At 39.6% G+C, this 16451-nt stretch overlaps 1 protein-coding gene and 1 pseudogene across 3 annotated transcripts in view; one reads left to right on the forward strand and one right to left on the reverse strand.

Moving 5' to 3' along the window:
- The window catches only part of grin2ba (glutamate receptor, ionotropic, N-methyl D-aspartate 2B, genome duplicate a), a 211578-nt gene that overhangs the window by 101232 nt on the left and 93895 nt on the right, over positions 1-16451 (forward strand). The gene's annotated exons all lie outside the window — the stretch shown is intronic.
- LOC148373516 (U2 spliceosomal RNA) lies at positions 11287-11413 on the reverse strand (annotated as a pseudogene).

Consider the following 16451-nt stretch of genomic DNA (forward strand, 5'->3'; position numbering starts at 1 on the left):
CCACGCCCTGGCCGCGGCCAGAGCACGTCGTTCCGCGTCATTTCCGCGTCATTACCTCGTGTGCCGCCCGCGGTTAACACGTGCTCAAAGTTTTGAGCAGCTCAAAACTTTTTCGCGCAGCCAACCGCGTGTGAATTTCCGACCGCGAGTAAAGCACTGCTGTATCTCGTCTATATGGCGGTCTCAAAGCGTCCAACAGCGCCCAACAGCGCCCAACAGCGTCTGCTTCACGGCTGGAAATTTCTGGCCGTGGTTCAGCCTCGATACGCCCGTGAAAGGCTGTATACCCGCGCTCTAAAGAATTGAGCAGCGCAAAACTTTTTCGCACTGCCAACCGCGCGCGAATTTCCGACCGCGTGTTAAGCACTGCTGTACCTCGTCTGTATGGCGATCTCAAAGCGTCCAATAGCGTCTGCCTCACAGGCAGAAATTTCTGGCCGTGATTCAGCCGCAAACGGCTGTGTGACCGGGCCCTAACATGTGTCCTTACTCGGTTTCTGTTTTACGTTCACTTAAGTTGAGATAGAATGCGCCTCATTTGCTTTGTCATATGAAAATTGATTTTTGGTAGTGGTTACAGTGGTACAGTGCCTACATATCAGCTACTCTAGTTACGAGAAATTCGACATACAGATAAGATATTCCTGACATTTGAGAGAAAGTCTAAGTTGTGAGAATTTCCAGATGCTACCACGAGGGTGCCGAGTGCACGAGACCACCAGCATCAGCTCGTTTTAGTCAGAATGTGAGTTTTCCACCATACAAACCTAATCCCGCGCACTGGTGTTGTGTTTTTTGTTATTTTGTTCCCTTACTTTCATGGTAAATGCTCGCAATAAATTCCCGTTTTGCTTTGTTGGAAGCTTCTTTATATTATTACTATTTTTCTTTGTTTGATCGCAATTGGAATGTTTTTCTAGTTATCAGAATGATGTGTTTTGTAGCTATTTGAGGTTAAATTGGATGATTTTAGAAGGCCGGGAATAGATAATTGATTTCTTTATGGGAATATTCGTTTGAGATACGAAAAATTCTATAAATGAGCTTGGTAAGGGAATGAATAAATTTTTTTATGTAAAGGGGCTTCTGTAATTTCACTGTCTCAACTAACTAGCATTCAAAAAAAAATGTATTTGGGGTGGGCGAGTTCTGATTCCAGGTATCTATATTGGTGCTGATGTCAGCATTTTTTACGTTTACTGTACACACGATGGTAGTAGTAACAGTGCTGGTTGCCATTTAACAATAAGTTACGTGAAATTATATGACTAGAAACTTCTAGATAAATAAATACAACGTTAAGGAAAATATTTAGTTGGCACTAAACATTTTTATAATAAAAGTCTACAGACGTAAGGGAACTAATACTAATGGTAACGCTATATTACTGACTATTCAACGTTTGTATTGCGATATCAAGCGTCCCTAATTTTTTTGCATCCATTCAAAATTAATATATTTGATTTTGGAACTCAGAGCCTTCAGTGAAGCAATACAGGAGACATCAACACAATCATCACCTGTTTTTAACTTGAAAGCTGTACACAAAGCACATGGCGAAAAAACGTATGGTTGAGTGTGCAATTGTGCATGTGTGTGGCCGCTTAGTAAGCAGGAATGGGCTCATCTTGGTTGCCACGAGGAAAGGGTGGGGCTTTCATGCCAAGAGATGGCATTGGTGTGGCAGCTGTTGTTTTGATGCATGTTTGCACTCACAATTGCAACTATTTATGTGTTTGTAAATCATTCACTAATGCATGCATGCAAGTGAAACCCAAAGCAAGGGATGAATAAAGAGTAGAGTCAGGCTTTTGTGTGTTTTTTGATTTTGAAGAAAAAAACATGCTATTACAAAAATAATTACATCTAAGGGGTTAACGATGCTGTCGTCTTACAACTGGGTGTGAATTTATCAGCATAAAACATGCAAGACGCGTTTTTTGTAAGCCTTTGGAAATGTATGGCGCCTTGTTGAGACTACTATGCTCTTTATTTTTATTTGAGCAGTAGGTGATCAGTTTTTATTACTACTGTACTAGGGAACATTACATCCAAGCCATATTGTTCATACAGTGAAAATAATTTTACCTACATAATTATAAAGTACAGTATTTTACAAGTAAGCACTTTTCAGCAAGCACTATGCATGAATGCTTTAATAAGGATGTTTTATGTTTTGTCAGTTATTTTATTATTGTTATCTATTTTCTTTTGCAGGCAACCTAAAAGATAGGATATAGTGAATTTATTTACACTGAATTACCTTAAATAAAGGTCAGGAGTGTAGCTGTGCCTCTGATATGTCACAAAACCAAATGACATAATGTCATCAACACAAAGTTTATTTTTCAACAAAAATATGAAAGCAACAAATGATTCAATGCTTATTGTACAATGTAATACTCAAAATTTAGGAAGACAATAGATTTTTCCCTGTGATTTGGGATCTAGTATAAGGATTGTTACACAAACACCACTGCGTGTCATTGCTGAGGTCCGGATCATCTCGTAAGAGCGGGATGACACGATAAACCAAAAAATAACGGCGACCAGACGATGAAGGTCCTGTATCTGAGTCAGTTCAGGAGGCTTCTTCTTCTACTGGTATCCCTGGAAAACAGTGCTATCTGTTTCTTGTTTGGAGAGCAAACCTCAACCCCAAAAAATGGCCTACAGATAATTGGCTGCCAGGCTGTACTTGCCCAAGACACACCACAGGTGCCCCTACGACAATGTTGGTGCGGGGAATCCGTGAGCTGTGACTTGCATTCACTGGACATTTTAATGAGCTGCTGTAATTAGAATCGACCATTGTCAAGATCTTTAAAATCTTATAGAGATTGAAATATAAACAAAATGATGAGCAAGTGCTGTTACAGAAGTGAGTTGATAAAAAAAAATAGGCTACATATATAGTTGTTTCTTGTATGTCATGTTGTTTATGTTATTTCTGACAGTCCAGTTGGTTAACACGCAACAATCTCATGTAAAACCTCATAATGCGGTTCTCACAAGAAATCAAACGGAGCAAATAAGCCTGAGGGAACCTCGGAGTGACAGCTAGGTGTTGCGTGCCATTTACACATTTTCACAGGCCTTAGTAAGAATGTGTGTTCCTTCAAATATTTTTATTTTAATAATACATGTTTTCCCTCTCGCTCTTCTTTGGTAATTTCAGTTTTCCCCCACATGTAATGTTGAATAATGACTGTTTAATCTTCCGAATGTATGATGTAGTGTGCTTTACTGTGCTCAGTAACAAAATATAGACCATTCTGAGGTGCACGCTTCCTCACTTTCAATCCAAGCGTGAATAGACTGAAAATAAATGATTGGTGTTCGTTATTTTTAGTTGCTCCTATCAATCTGAAACCGCTCTTACAAAAAATCCTCTAATGGACTTAAGCTTTAGATGTGAACTGATACATGTTACACTTACATGTTAAAAGGATGACATTAGGGAAAGGTTTTCCAATAGTTGACCTTTGAGAATACATTAGTATTGAACAAACATGGCACATTACAGTACCATTCTGTACATGATACTATAGGTTGATTGAATTATTTTTTTAAAGAAAATTTGATGATAATAAATTGGTTGTTTTCGAACGCATGTTCTCTTGTGTATTCACCCATATCAAGATAGGAAAAAGTTTGTATGACTAATCTAATATTTAAAATTGTCCAAGAAGTCAGACAGCAACAATGCAGCTTCCTATCTCAACCGTCTGGCTGATGCAAATGTTGACGTGGTTCAGGTCCTTTGCTAATGACGATAAAACTTTTGCTTTACCCAAACAGATTTTGATTTGGCAAAGCCAGGGCCTTACAGAAGGCTAAGGAATTATCAGCAGTTTCACAAACTATTATTGGTTAGTGGGCTGTAACGAAAGTATCCAACGAAAAGGTGAAAAAAAAGATCTCTTTGTACACTGCTCCTGTCGAACGTCCGTTATATTAAATTATTTAAACAAAAACGGATGCCAGAAAACAACAGGACAGGCTCGACTTTCAGCATTTGCTTTGAAGACAATAGAAAACAACTTCTTGATAGAACTGAAAGCACGGATAATATGTACGGCAGAGGATAGAAAGGAGGATGGATTTTGTGCACAGAAAAAATGTTTTTGGTGAGTAAAGTGAGGTTATATTCTTAAAATTCTTAATATTGCAGTTTTCAAAGGTTATTAATGATGCTTCATTGTATATGTGTCACGGCTGGAGCTACAGTCAATGTTTTATCGCCATAAAATTGTTATTGAGGGTCGGTTTGATTTAGAGTTAGCTTTACCTAAGACCCAGGTGTGAAATGCACAATCCGCCACTCCGTGATGGCAATTATATGTGGATGTTTTCAGCCGCTTTAGCAATTACAAAGACCTTGAAATAAGGCCCTACATCGACACGTAGTCTTTCCGCATGAACATTATTACAGCCATGAAGACTATAACAGAAAATGGGTGGGATGGCACACTGACAAGACGGGATTTTAGTGTGCTAAGGCAATGGGTGTGAGAAGGCCTGAGAATACCCATTGTCTCATTGTCTTTGAGCACTTTCTAACATGTGCAGTAGCGGGAGACAGCCTAGTTACTTTCAGGCTTATATAGGGAATTTTCACCCCCAGGGTGGAAAGACGAGTAATTGCAAATGCTATAAGTGATGGGCATGCAAGAGCACTTAAAGTGTTTTAAGTTTTGCCCTTTTCATTCCCTGCATAATTCCCCGAAAACTTTTTTTGCATCTGTCACGGAGCTGTTGGTTCAGAACACCTGCTCCTGTGGAATAGTTGAAGCATTTTCCATATTTAGACTCATATTAGAGGGAGCGAAATGGCTGTAATTTGAAATGTTGATAAATGCACGGATGGGAAGAAGAAAGATTTGGAGAAGCGCATTTTTGTTTCGGATAGGATGGGACCGGAGGTGGATAAGGAGGGCCATCGTTCACTGACAATGATGGAGAGCCAGCCTTTTATCGTGACGCGGGCAAAAGCACATAACTGAGCTTTCCCACTCCATTTCCCTTTCAGTCTCTCACCTCACGCTCCTTGGCCGCCCTCTCGGGATCGTTTGCTTCCATGCCAGGGGCCCAAAACTGTTGTGAGGTTAAATGTGCGTTTGGCCCGGGCTCTGTGGACGCTGCGCATCTTTGTGCACTCAAGATCCATTGTAGCATCTAGGGTGGAGAGAGGGCAACCAGTCATAAGTGAAAGGGTAATGTGACAGATGGTGTTTTGCAAAGGCATGACGGCACAGCAACTGTAGATATGACAGGACATACGCGTACAATTCATTCTCAGATTTGATTAATGTTGGGGTTATCAGGCCAATACCATTGCTCTAGTAATAGGTGCTGTTTTATGTGACACAAATACTTTTAATATTATTTATTCATGTGTAACACAAACGGATGTGTAATGCACATCTTATATTTTGATATCAGTATACATTTTTGTTTCGCTTTTTCTTAGCTCAAATTAACCATCGTGTGTCACAAACGATGTGTTGGCAATAGCAAGTCGATTCTGAACCCGGTTAGTATATTACCATGTTCAAGCAATGATTGATTGACCAGTTGCTGGATCTTAACCATTAGACTACAAGGGTATCTATGATACAGGAAAAGGAATTCGATTTTATCTCATCGTCACTCTGCTATTACTCACAATACCACATTGTACAACGTTGTTTTGGATGAACTCTTTCCCGTAATGTTCCATTACAACGTTGTACACCGTGGCACTGTAAAAAGAGTATGATGATGAGGTGAAATCTAAAGCCTTTTTCCATGTCATCTTCAGCCCCAGTGATCTAGGGGTCAAAATTCAGGGCTTTCACCGCCACAATTTGGATTCAAAACCCGTTGCAACCAATTTAGCGCAAACAAGGTCAGCAGTTGTTTTTGATTCATTTATCATACACAAATATGGTGATGTACTACAGTAAAACCTCATCTATAATGCACACCCAGACTTTGAGTTGTTTTTAAATACAAACAATTTGCCCTATACACGTATAAATACGGTACATAAACAATTAACAAATTGTCAATAAGCTCCCTTGCTGGATTTGACCCTTAAAATTGAATGACATTACAAACAATTCTGTTTCTCATTTTTACATTCTGGTTGCGATACAACTTATTGAGTACAAAAATGCGGTCTTTTTCCTCTCGCCCTGACTTCCCAGATCCCTCAATAAAGCATTGTGTGAACCGTTATACATTTGGGTCCACTGCGTGTCCCATTCATGACATTTTAACCCGTTTATCCATCTAGCTAACTATTAAGCTACCTTTTTAGCTATTTAGCAAGCTATCTAGATAGGTTTTTATATTACTGATGGCGTCATGTTCTTTTGATTTGACATTGTTATGCCAGAAGTAACGCATTGCATACCTTCCAAAAAGTTCAATTTTTGTCTTATCAGTCCACAGAAACTTCATAAATCTTGAGCATAATCAAGATGCTTTTTGGCAAATGTATGACAAGGCCAGCTAATCCCGCAGTTCCGTGGATGTTTTTCGAGGTTCTTTTGTAACCTCCTGGATAAGCTGTCGTCGGACTCTCGGAGTAATCTCAGTTGGTCTACCACTCCTGGGAAAGTAGCCTATTTCAAATTAGAGTTCAGTGACTTGTTGATTAAACACACGTGTTGGAAATCATTTGTGGGTTTGGCCTGTGGAATTGAACTAAGCTTGTATATAGAGGTACCACTCTAAAACCTGGTCGGTGTTAATTATGTAATGCCATGTTAATGGAGTCAGCCAATTAAGTTTGTGTATATTTAACAAAGGATAAGGATTCATCTTTGCCAAGAAAAGAGGGCGATAAGATACCAGCAACAGAAGACAAGGAATGGTACTCTTGGAATTGAGGTGGCGATATCAATTTGACTGACGCCGGACGGGAAGTCGCATCATCAACACGTCGCAGATGGTGGCGCAAGTGCACAGGCTTGATCCGAAAAGAAAGTGCTTTAGCACACTGTGCGTGTGTGTATTCTGACTTTTCGTGCAAAAAGCCGCTGGCAAGTTTCTCCTGCCTTTTGTCTTTTCAATTGCCGAGATTCAAGTGAAGGCCAGCTGTCCGTACAATTCCCCCCTCCCCTTTCTCCCACTTCGCCTCCTACTCGACTTTTTTTGCATCCCTGCAACCTCTCGTCTCACTGCTCTCCCGCTTCCCTCTCCCTCCAACAGTGTCAAGAGCAGCCCACCAGCCCCCTCTCAAGTTCAAAGACGCCTTTATAGGCAGGATAGAAATATGCCTTTCCAAAAAACTCCTTCTGGCAACCGACAGCATCACTCTTCTGACTGCTTCTTAATTCCATTTGACTCTTTGTCTAAGCATTCACTTGCCCACTGCATTTATTTTGCGTCGCCTCTTCATAAAGTGCCGCTCGATTGAAATAAGCATAAGAACAGTGGTTTGGTAAAGAAAAAAAAATTGCCCTTGCTTTTCACTTATACCGTATTTATTCGTGTATCAGTTTACGGTTCACGGATCCCTTAACCAGTATCGGTTGTTAAATAATTAAAATAGCTTACTGAGTAGGTTGTCACTATCCCCTAAGTTTTCCAGCTTTATTAGTTTTATTACTTAATCATAACATTATTACTTTGAAAATCACATTGTTGTTATAAATGCACATCATATGTATCCACATATTGTTATGAAGTATTTACTTGCTGAATGTATTCTTTCAAATCAGCGTACTTCGACCAGAAATGGTCTTATATCTTGTGCAGGGATTTCTTCTTTTTGCCTTGTAATGTGAGTTCTGCGTGTCTGTTTGTGCTGTGTGTTCCATTTTTTCAAATATTTCTCACTATAATAGAGGGGGAGGAACATTATTGCTTGCCTTTTAGGTGGAGCGGACTTCTGGCCTCTTGGGGGGAGGGCTCCTTCCTAATCTATCGGTCCGCAATGTATTCCTTTTTACACTTATTCTGTTTTATCTTTATTTTGAAACTTTAACAAATGTCCTCAACTGCAAATGTTCCCTTCAGCAAACTCCGAAACCTGGTCTGGTTCCGGAAAAGAACATGCTGCCAGACTTTGGATTGTCCTTCGCCTTCAGGCTCCGCTTCCTGTGGTGTGTCTTAGGCAATTACAGCCTGACAGTGCGCATCTTTCTCCGGGACTTTTTTTGGGGAAGAGTTGTTCTCTCTGTTGTAAAACAGATTGCACCGGTTTCCATGGTTACCAGTGGCAGGTGAAGCCTCCTGATCTGACTATGATACAGCACCTTCTGGTCCCTGTTGTTTTTCGGTCATTTCGCTTTTTTAGTGGTGAGCTGGAAAGGTCCTTTTTGGAACGTAAACTCAGAGACCTGGAAAGAATCACGACTAGATCATTGAAATGGCTTTGAGAAGCGAGTGACCGAAATCAGGTGCGTCCAATTTTTTTTTACCTACTAAAACCTTGAGATTTCACGTGCTGTATTTGAGCCATGGTTGATCACTCGACAAATACTGCAGACAACATTTGATTAGCATCGAATGCAAAGGGAATTAAACCTGGGTCACGGCTGTGAGAGCGCCGTTGAAGACATAGCGTTAAACTCATGCAAATATGTCACTCTGACTTGTTATTTTTACTTTTATTTTTTCTATGCATGGGAGGTAGGAAGCCCATCTCAGTTGTTCATATTTTTATTAACTTTTTAATATTGGATTTTTTAATATTCTAATTTCCATTAATTAAAGGGTTGGTATGCAATAACAGCCTTAACTACTTAAATACCAAATATGCGATAACTGTCGTAACTGCTGTACGGTAAGGCCATTATTAAATACAATGTCAGTACTTTTTCGTTAGTGTTTCCTACAAATTTATTTGTTTCTTACAAATTACCGTATATACTCACACTGGCTTTATAATAGTCACATATTGAAAAAAATAAGAATGTGTACATCAACCTGTGGAAATGATGAAACCATCATATTGTGCTTGTGCAATATTAAGGGCTTGCAAACAAGAACTTAGCTGAGACACTCCATATCCATATCCATATCCATATTGGTAAGGCCATTTTTGCATGACAAATCTGTAAACAGTTAGGTCGCTATCACACAGAAAATGTTTTAATTAATTATTTGCTATTAGAGATTGTTTCGACGAATTTGTTCTTTGGTATCAATAATAATTAATTGGTGATATTAAAAAAAGACTAATTAAGTGCAAAATTATCACAGTTTTTAGCGTTTTTTGCCCAAAAAAACCCAATTATTGTCAGTAATTCATTTTTCGCATGTGGTTATAGGCATTACTTTTGATCTCATCATCATACTTTTTATGCTCATGCTACCACACTGTTTCTCCTTTTTTATCTTGAAGGCGCACGTGATTGGTCAATTGACCAAAAATGTTGTTTTGGCTGAACACATTGCCATTATCCCCCATTACAATGTTGTACAGTGTGGTACCACAATGGAGCATTATGGGCATGAGTTCAGCCAAAACAATGTTTTACAACGACTGACGCCTGAAAGATAAAAAAAAGCGAGACAATGTGGTACCACGAGTAAATTAGTTTGATGATGAGAAAAAATCTAATCCCGAGTTGTCTTTTAACGCCACAGTGGATTTAGGCTTATTAGTATTTCTAATGCTATTTTTATAATTACTAATGCTATTTGTGGGCCAGGTGGCGAGAATATTGTCAGACATCAAACCCGTCCGTGGTAAAGGAAAAGTTGCCCACCACTGCATTAAGGTGTTTTTCAATTGTCATTCACGCTGGTACTTGTATCATCTCAACGTCAGCATATCAACCAAAATTTCGATTTGATTATGTTTGCCCAGATTTTTGTAACACTGTCTCCAACATAATTACCACATAGTTTTAAATACTTGTGTTTATTCAAAATGTGTGTTTGTGTGTGTGTATTCATAATCCTGAGTAAATTTTATATTCCACTAAATGATGCGCCCCTGAGTGTGTAATTGAAATACCCAAGTTATTGACTAAACCCTTGCTGCTTCATAACTGCTTCAGGAGTGTGTGATTGGGGATCACAGCACACACACACCACACTGCGCACAGCCTGCTAGCCCCAGGATGCATAACACACATGATAACATGCTTATATTACAAAATACATTTTATGTTGACCTAATGTTGGAATACTGTTGTTTTAACTCTGTATAGGCCAGTGTTGCCATATGGCAACATAATTGTTACCACATTTAGATTTGCTTTGGATCCTTTTGTAAGATTGTCATTAGACAGTGGTTGTGTTTATAAGTCAATCCCCCTGGCGCTGAAGTCAAACTTTAAGGTTTTGACTCTTTGCAGGGTTTAAAGCGATTAAAACATGTAATCTTTTCCATAGTTACTTCTTATTAATTGTAAATCCTACCACATATTTTAATGATACCTGGATTTATATTCATCTCAAGGTCTTAGTACCTGTGAGGGAGGCGACCGAGTGTGGCCATTTTTTCTTTAGACGACACACATTTTTTAAACTCCTGTTGTTTTCCGGTCAAAATGACCTGCCACTGTGTTGTTAAAAACCTAGAAAAAAAATCCCCTTACTGATAGTTTGTTTAACTTGGAATGTTAGGACTTTTCATATATTGGTCCCAATACTAGAAAAAATGAAATGTTCTGTTTATTTACATTTGTAAATAAACAGTGTAATACGTGTAAGCTGTCAAAAGAAAACTGTACAAAAATGGTCCTTCATTTTTGGGTTAGTATGGGGACAATACAACGATTGCTCGATATTGGTGATAACGTTATACCTCTGTCCATGCTAAATCTCTGCCTTTTGGCACATTTTTGCTGCAGAAAAACTCAACGTCTTATCACTGTGATTGAGTTGTAATGTCTTTTAGTGGCGGCCTAATTTTTTTGACTTTCTGCCGTTCACTGACAACATTTTTAACATAACTGTCTCTGCTCATCTTCCTCCATTGTCGCAGTGAAATGCTACGTCTGCTTTGTCAATTTGTTCTCGTCTTAGGTTTCGTGAGTAGACTTTTGTTGGTCTCTTTACCCAGTCTCTCTTCGCCTGTCTCCGCACCAGTATTAATTTTTTGTTTTCATGGGGTCACATGAAGGCCTGCTTTGATCCCGTGTCTACACTTCATAGTCAATGGACTAAATGCGGGGGGTTTTGGGGTTTTTAAGGGTTATTGATCTATCTTCGTTATTCATTATCCATTATCCGTTATCGGTCAGTTCATAATACGCTACAAAGCCTAGGAGCCGGGACACTTACTCTCAGCCAAAAGGCCAAGCTAAGGTCCTAGCCCTAAAGCCTTGCTGCGATCATTGCGAATGCACCGTTCCCGGAGGTACTGCAATACCGGGCCGATGCGTGGAGTGGACAGAGCAAGCTCATATTCCATCTCCGAAATGCAAAAATGCGTAGAGTCACTCTACTCTCTACGAGAGGCTAAATGTAAACAAAACACTCTGCCAATGAGAACACCATTGAACCCAAGTGAAGTGGAGGTGCAATTGCACTTTATTCTGGGAAAGTAAAAAATAAATACAAATAACATAAAAAAAAGTTACCCGATGTCACACGCACCCACGCCCTTTTGACAACGCCTCATACCCAGGGGCTCCCAGGCACTTCAGTTTCTTCCCACATTCCAAAAACATACACGTCAGGTTAATTGGTTGGTCCAAATTGTCCCTGGGTGTGAAAGAACGAATGAGTTGTCTATGTGTGCCCTGCGATTGGCTGGCAATCAGTTCAGGGTGTTCCCTGCCCACTGCCTGAAGATAGCTCGGATGGGCCCCGGCACTCCCGCGACCCTACTGAGGATAAACAGTGAAGATAATGGATGGATGGGCTACAAGCGCAAACGTTCGGTTCAATTCATCCTTCACTGTATCAAGAATCTTTGTTTCCATTGGACAGTTAACTGCGTTCGCCCGTGCGAACCACACGGATTTCCACTCGTACCACCTCAAAGCCTGAAAAGTAAAAGTGTCAGTCAACAACAATAGGTTAAAAAAAAAGATGGAACTTATTTTTCTTTATGTAGGTCCGCGGCCCTGTGGTTACCAACCAGGGACATACATCACACAAAATGCCGCTTTTTTGTTTTTGTTTTGAGTGATGAGATTAAATACTTGTTTTTGATTCATTCTTTTTGTTGGGTTGTCAAGAACCCCCCTGTTTTCCCGTTCAGCCAGCACATACACCACGGCTAAGTACTGGCAGCCATCCCGCTTCTGCTCGTCCGCTTGGTGCTGGATCTCTGCAGAGTGGCAGCTTGGCCTTCTCCTCTCTATTCATTGCATTGTCACATTGTCCTCTGGCTCTGTCCTCTGGAGGCATCACACCTCATCTTGTTCCTAGCTACCTCCCCACTTCTGCAACAACTCAATCTTTCATTCCCGCTTCTTTAATTTCTTCAACTCACTCTTTTATGACATTGTTTAAAAATTCTCATTTTTTTACCCATTTCTGCTTTCAGGCCTTAAACCCAGGATTTTGGACTAGTTTTGGAAACCCAAGGCCCCGCTGGGAATTTTAAAACTCGCTAATCTATCACATTGTGCAAAGAAGACGTGCAAATGTGGCCAAAATTATTGTCCCTGTAAATGAAGAAAGCTGTTTTGCTGCGCTTTTCCCTAAGGCCCTTTGGCCCCAAACCACCTTCCATCAGAATTGTTTTTGTATTAGCCTGGGTGGGCACTAGTGTCATTCTTGAATATGTATATCAGGGGTCACAGGGGCCAACTGCGCATTAATATCCAGACCTAATATGCATGTTTAATCTGTGTATTATTCTATGCCTCCTAGTTATGGGAAAAAATAATTTAAAAAAACTTTTTTTGAAGGGGTATTTTTACAAATACTTTTCATTTCCGTTTAGTTGACATAACCTAGAGGGAGCTGACATCGCGGGGCATCTTGCTGCTAATGGAACATCCAGAAGCTTCTTTTCCCCCCTTCTTTACTTCATTGATTTTTCATGGTCTTTATTTCCTTTATTTTTTTTCTCCTTTCTTTTTCTGGAGAAAGTTTTCTATCCCCTATCTTTTCTATGTTTCACCTTTTTCCTTTTGTTTTCCTTTCTTTTCCCGCTGTTCTTTTTCCCCCTTTGTCTTATACCGAAAAAATGAGAAGAAAAATGGTGCCTTTTGGTCACTTTGAGACACCATAGCTTGTATTCTCCCCTGTGCTTTTTAGCACTCATTTATGGTTGCACTACATGACACAGCAACATCTAGAGATCAAATAATAAACACTGTCTTTTTTTATGTACCTGTAAGTGCTGCTCACGCGAATTAAGGATTTTTTCATTTCTAATTGATTTATTTTCATATTACCTGTAATTCTATTTTTGTTTCTGTATCATTTTCTTGTGTGTAGCAAATGGAAAAATATAGTTTAGAATAGTTAATTATTTTTTTTATCAGAGCTTTGTTTTTGTAGAAAACCCAACCAAACACTTGCTCCAATGGCCCACAAGTTAATTGATTTTGTGGCCCCCTATATATATTCTTAAAGACTAACAGAAATTTGCCTGCCAGTATGGGTGCGTTGGATGTTACATAAATGCAGCTCTTAAGAGTAAGACGGAGAGAGAGAGGGCATGCCGGAAGAAACAACGTGGGTGCAGGAATGTGAAAGTCTGGAAATTCAATTATAATTGTCGCCTGGCACAGAAGGGCTTAGCACTGCCATGCTTTCCGGTGGATGATTAAGACAGAGCCGGATAAAAAGTGGAGACGCAAATGCATTCTTGTTCGCAAGGAGACGAGTCTACAACATCGGCGCACGCATCATTATTTCATGATTTTCAAACACAAAACTCATTCAGCAAGCGGATGCGCTTGGTTTGCGTTTCACACACCACACGGCCACATCACGTGCACAGCGAGCGCCATTGTTTGCAATCGCCCTGATCTCATTAATGCACGAGTTGGCGGATCAAACTTGGCTCGTCCCCTGGGAGATGCTGTTTCGACTGTCCATGTAATCATTGAACAGTCTACATTTTATATGCTGCACTTGCAATTGATTGTCAAAGTCTGTTCTCTGAAGAATTTGGGGAGCTGATTTATTGGACATACAGTCACGACAATACAAATGAAGATTTGCGGTCATATATGCGTATGGTCCTCACCCTACTTTCTCTAGTAAAAATTAGTAAAAAAATCTTTTTGGACTGTTGAGCAAAATATGTATCATTGGTAATAGATGCCCTCAAACCACTTAATTTTTACTATTTGTTTCTAAAGTAGAATAGAATAGAAGAATAGAGTAGAATTGTCTTTATGGTCATTGATATAAATGTGATGAAACATATCATGCAACGAGATCAAACATGGCATTTCACGGTAAACAAAAAAGACTTTCATGAGAAAATCAGACAAAAGACTATCAGAAGAAGAAGGCAAAACTATTCACAACACAGTGCTTAAAGACTGGCCCCAAGTTATAATAGGAGTGCAGTGAAAGAACAATGCAACATAAGAACGGTGCTTTTAAAGTCTCGAGTAGTCGTTGCTGTCATGGACTTATTGGACAATTTTACACATTATGTTTTTTTTAATTGATGTTGACTATGTTTTGTGTATTGTTAACCAATGCAAAATCAATTGCAGCCTGGTGATCCTGGAAGGGGAATCACCACTTATGAGGGCAGCAGTAGCTCAGGAGGTAGAGCGATCGTTTTAGGATAAAGGGATCCCAGTTCGAATCCCGGCTTGTCCGTGTTACATGTCGAAGTGTCCTTGGGTAAGACATTGAACCCCCAATTACCCCCAATAAGCAGGTTAGCGCCTTACATGGCTGCACACATCACGGCCGCTATTGGGAAATGTGAAGCACAATGTAAAGCGCTTTGGGAAGTCATTGACTTGAAAAGCGCTATATAAATGCAGATCATTTCATTTCATTTCATTTCATGAGGCCCCTTCACAAGGTTTCTTATTATCCTCATGTTGAGGTTTTGATCTTTTCCCTGCCAACATGATGGTTTCAGATCAGGGGTTGGTGTAATTCTGCCCTGTGCAATCCTCTGAGACAATTTGTGATTATGGGCTAAACAAATAAATAGATAAATAAATGGGACTTGACTTGACTTGAGTGCAATGAAACTAAAATTTCCCAAAGGTATTTATTTTCACATTTTCGCGTGCCTCTTAGGATTCACTTCGGATGGTCACTTATCTTTAGAAATCAAAATTCTAAAACTTGTATTAGTGCTCTATTTTGAATGCAGATGAGGTAAATCATCAAAATTGGGAAACAGTTACACATTGACCAATGCTGATTTAACAGTTAAGCACAATAACTGACGCTGCTGGATTTGGCTCTTTTTATTTCATTTTTTAGACCAGGGGTCAGGAACCTTTTTATACCCTAAGAGCAATAATAGCAAAATACTTTTTTAATTTTTTTTAAGTGAGGGCCTTATATATTTTAAGACATATTTCAGCAAGACTGCCAAACTCGCCCCAGAAAGATCAAATTTTTCCGCCCATTTTATTTCACTATGTGATGTAAGATGATTTGATAAAATTTATTTAAAAAGATTAATGCCAGAGCCTGTGTCTCAGATCAACAAATATTACCCCTTTAAACATGTCTCTTTTCTGCACTCACTTAAGATCAGTGCAAGCAGACTTATTTCGTAGAAATTTTACAAAGTACTGCAAACAAGGATACTGACATATTTACTTTTGGTGCAGACGGAGCTGGGCAGAAAGAAGTGTGCGATGTGCATAACTTAACCCACCAATACTGCTCACTCAATTAAATTTCTGTGTGCTTGGCTGGTGTTTCTGGGTGTTCACAGTTTTTCTGTGGGGTTTCATCATAAAGTGTCCCAACAGTGAACCTAAATTGTTTAACAAACAAAGTACAGCCAGAACAGGGTCTGTTCGTGTGTAGTCTTGACTGAAAACTGTAGAGGAAACTGTGCCCTCTATATCCCGGACCAAACTATACTTTGTCATAGTGTTACGTCGGCTATGTGGGTACTAGACTCAACTCTGTGCTTATTAGAATAAGAGCCAAATGTACGTATGAAAGGAGCCATAAGTCCCCGACCCCTGATTTAGACGAAAATTTTAAACGGAATATATGATGTGGGAAAATACCATAGAAGCATACATGAATGTTTTTACTTATAAGAAATCATTCAGTGGTATTAATTGTGTTAATGCCATTTTAAAGTATTGTTTTTCGATAATAATGCATGGCAGATGCCTGTCCAATGTGTATTTGATGGGCTCCTGCTGTCAAAACCAACATACAAAGACGACAAGCCCCCAGGCGCTTGTTCTTGAAAGACATCCTCGCAAACAGTATCACAGTCTTGTCAAGACTTAAGCTAGTCACGTCCTGTGCTGTCCTGATCAATATCTCCTTTCAACAGTTTGCGATTGTGTGAGACGACACCGCTGCTTGGTTTGAAAGTCTCATCTCTTGACTTTGCTTGTCATTGTGGCAGCCTCAGAGGTCAA

Source organism: Urocampus carinirostris, chromosome 1, assembly GCF_059441175.1.
Source record: "Urocampus carinirostris isolate Australia breed hairy pipefish chromosome 1, RoL_Ucar_1.0, whole genome shotgun sequence".
NCBI classification, from domain to species: domain Eukaryota; kingdom Metazoa; phylum Chordata; class Actinopteri; order Syngnathiformes; family Syngnathidae; genus Urocampus; species Urocampus carinirostris.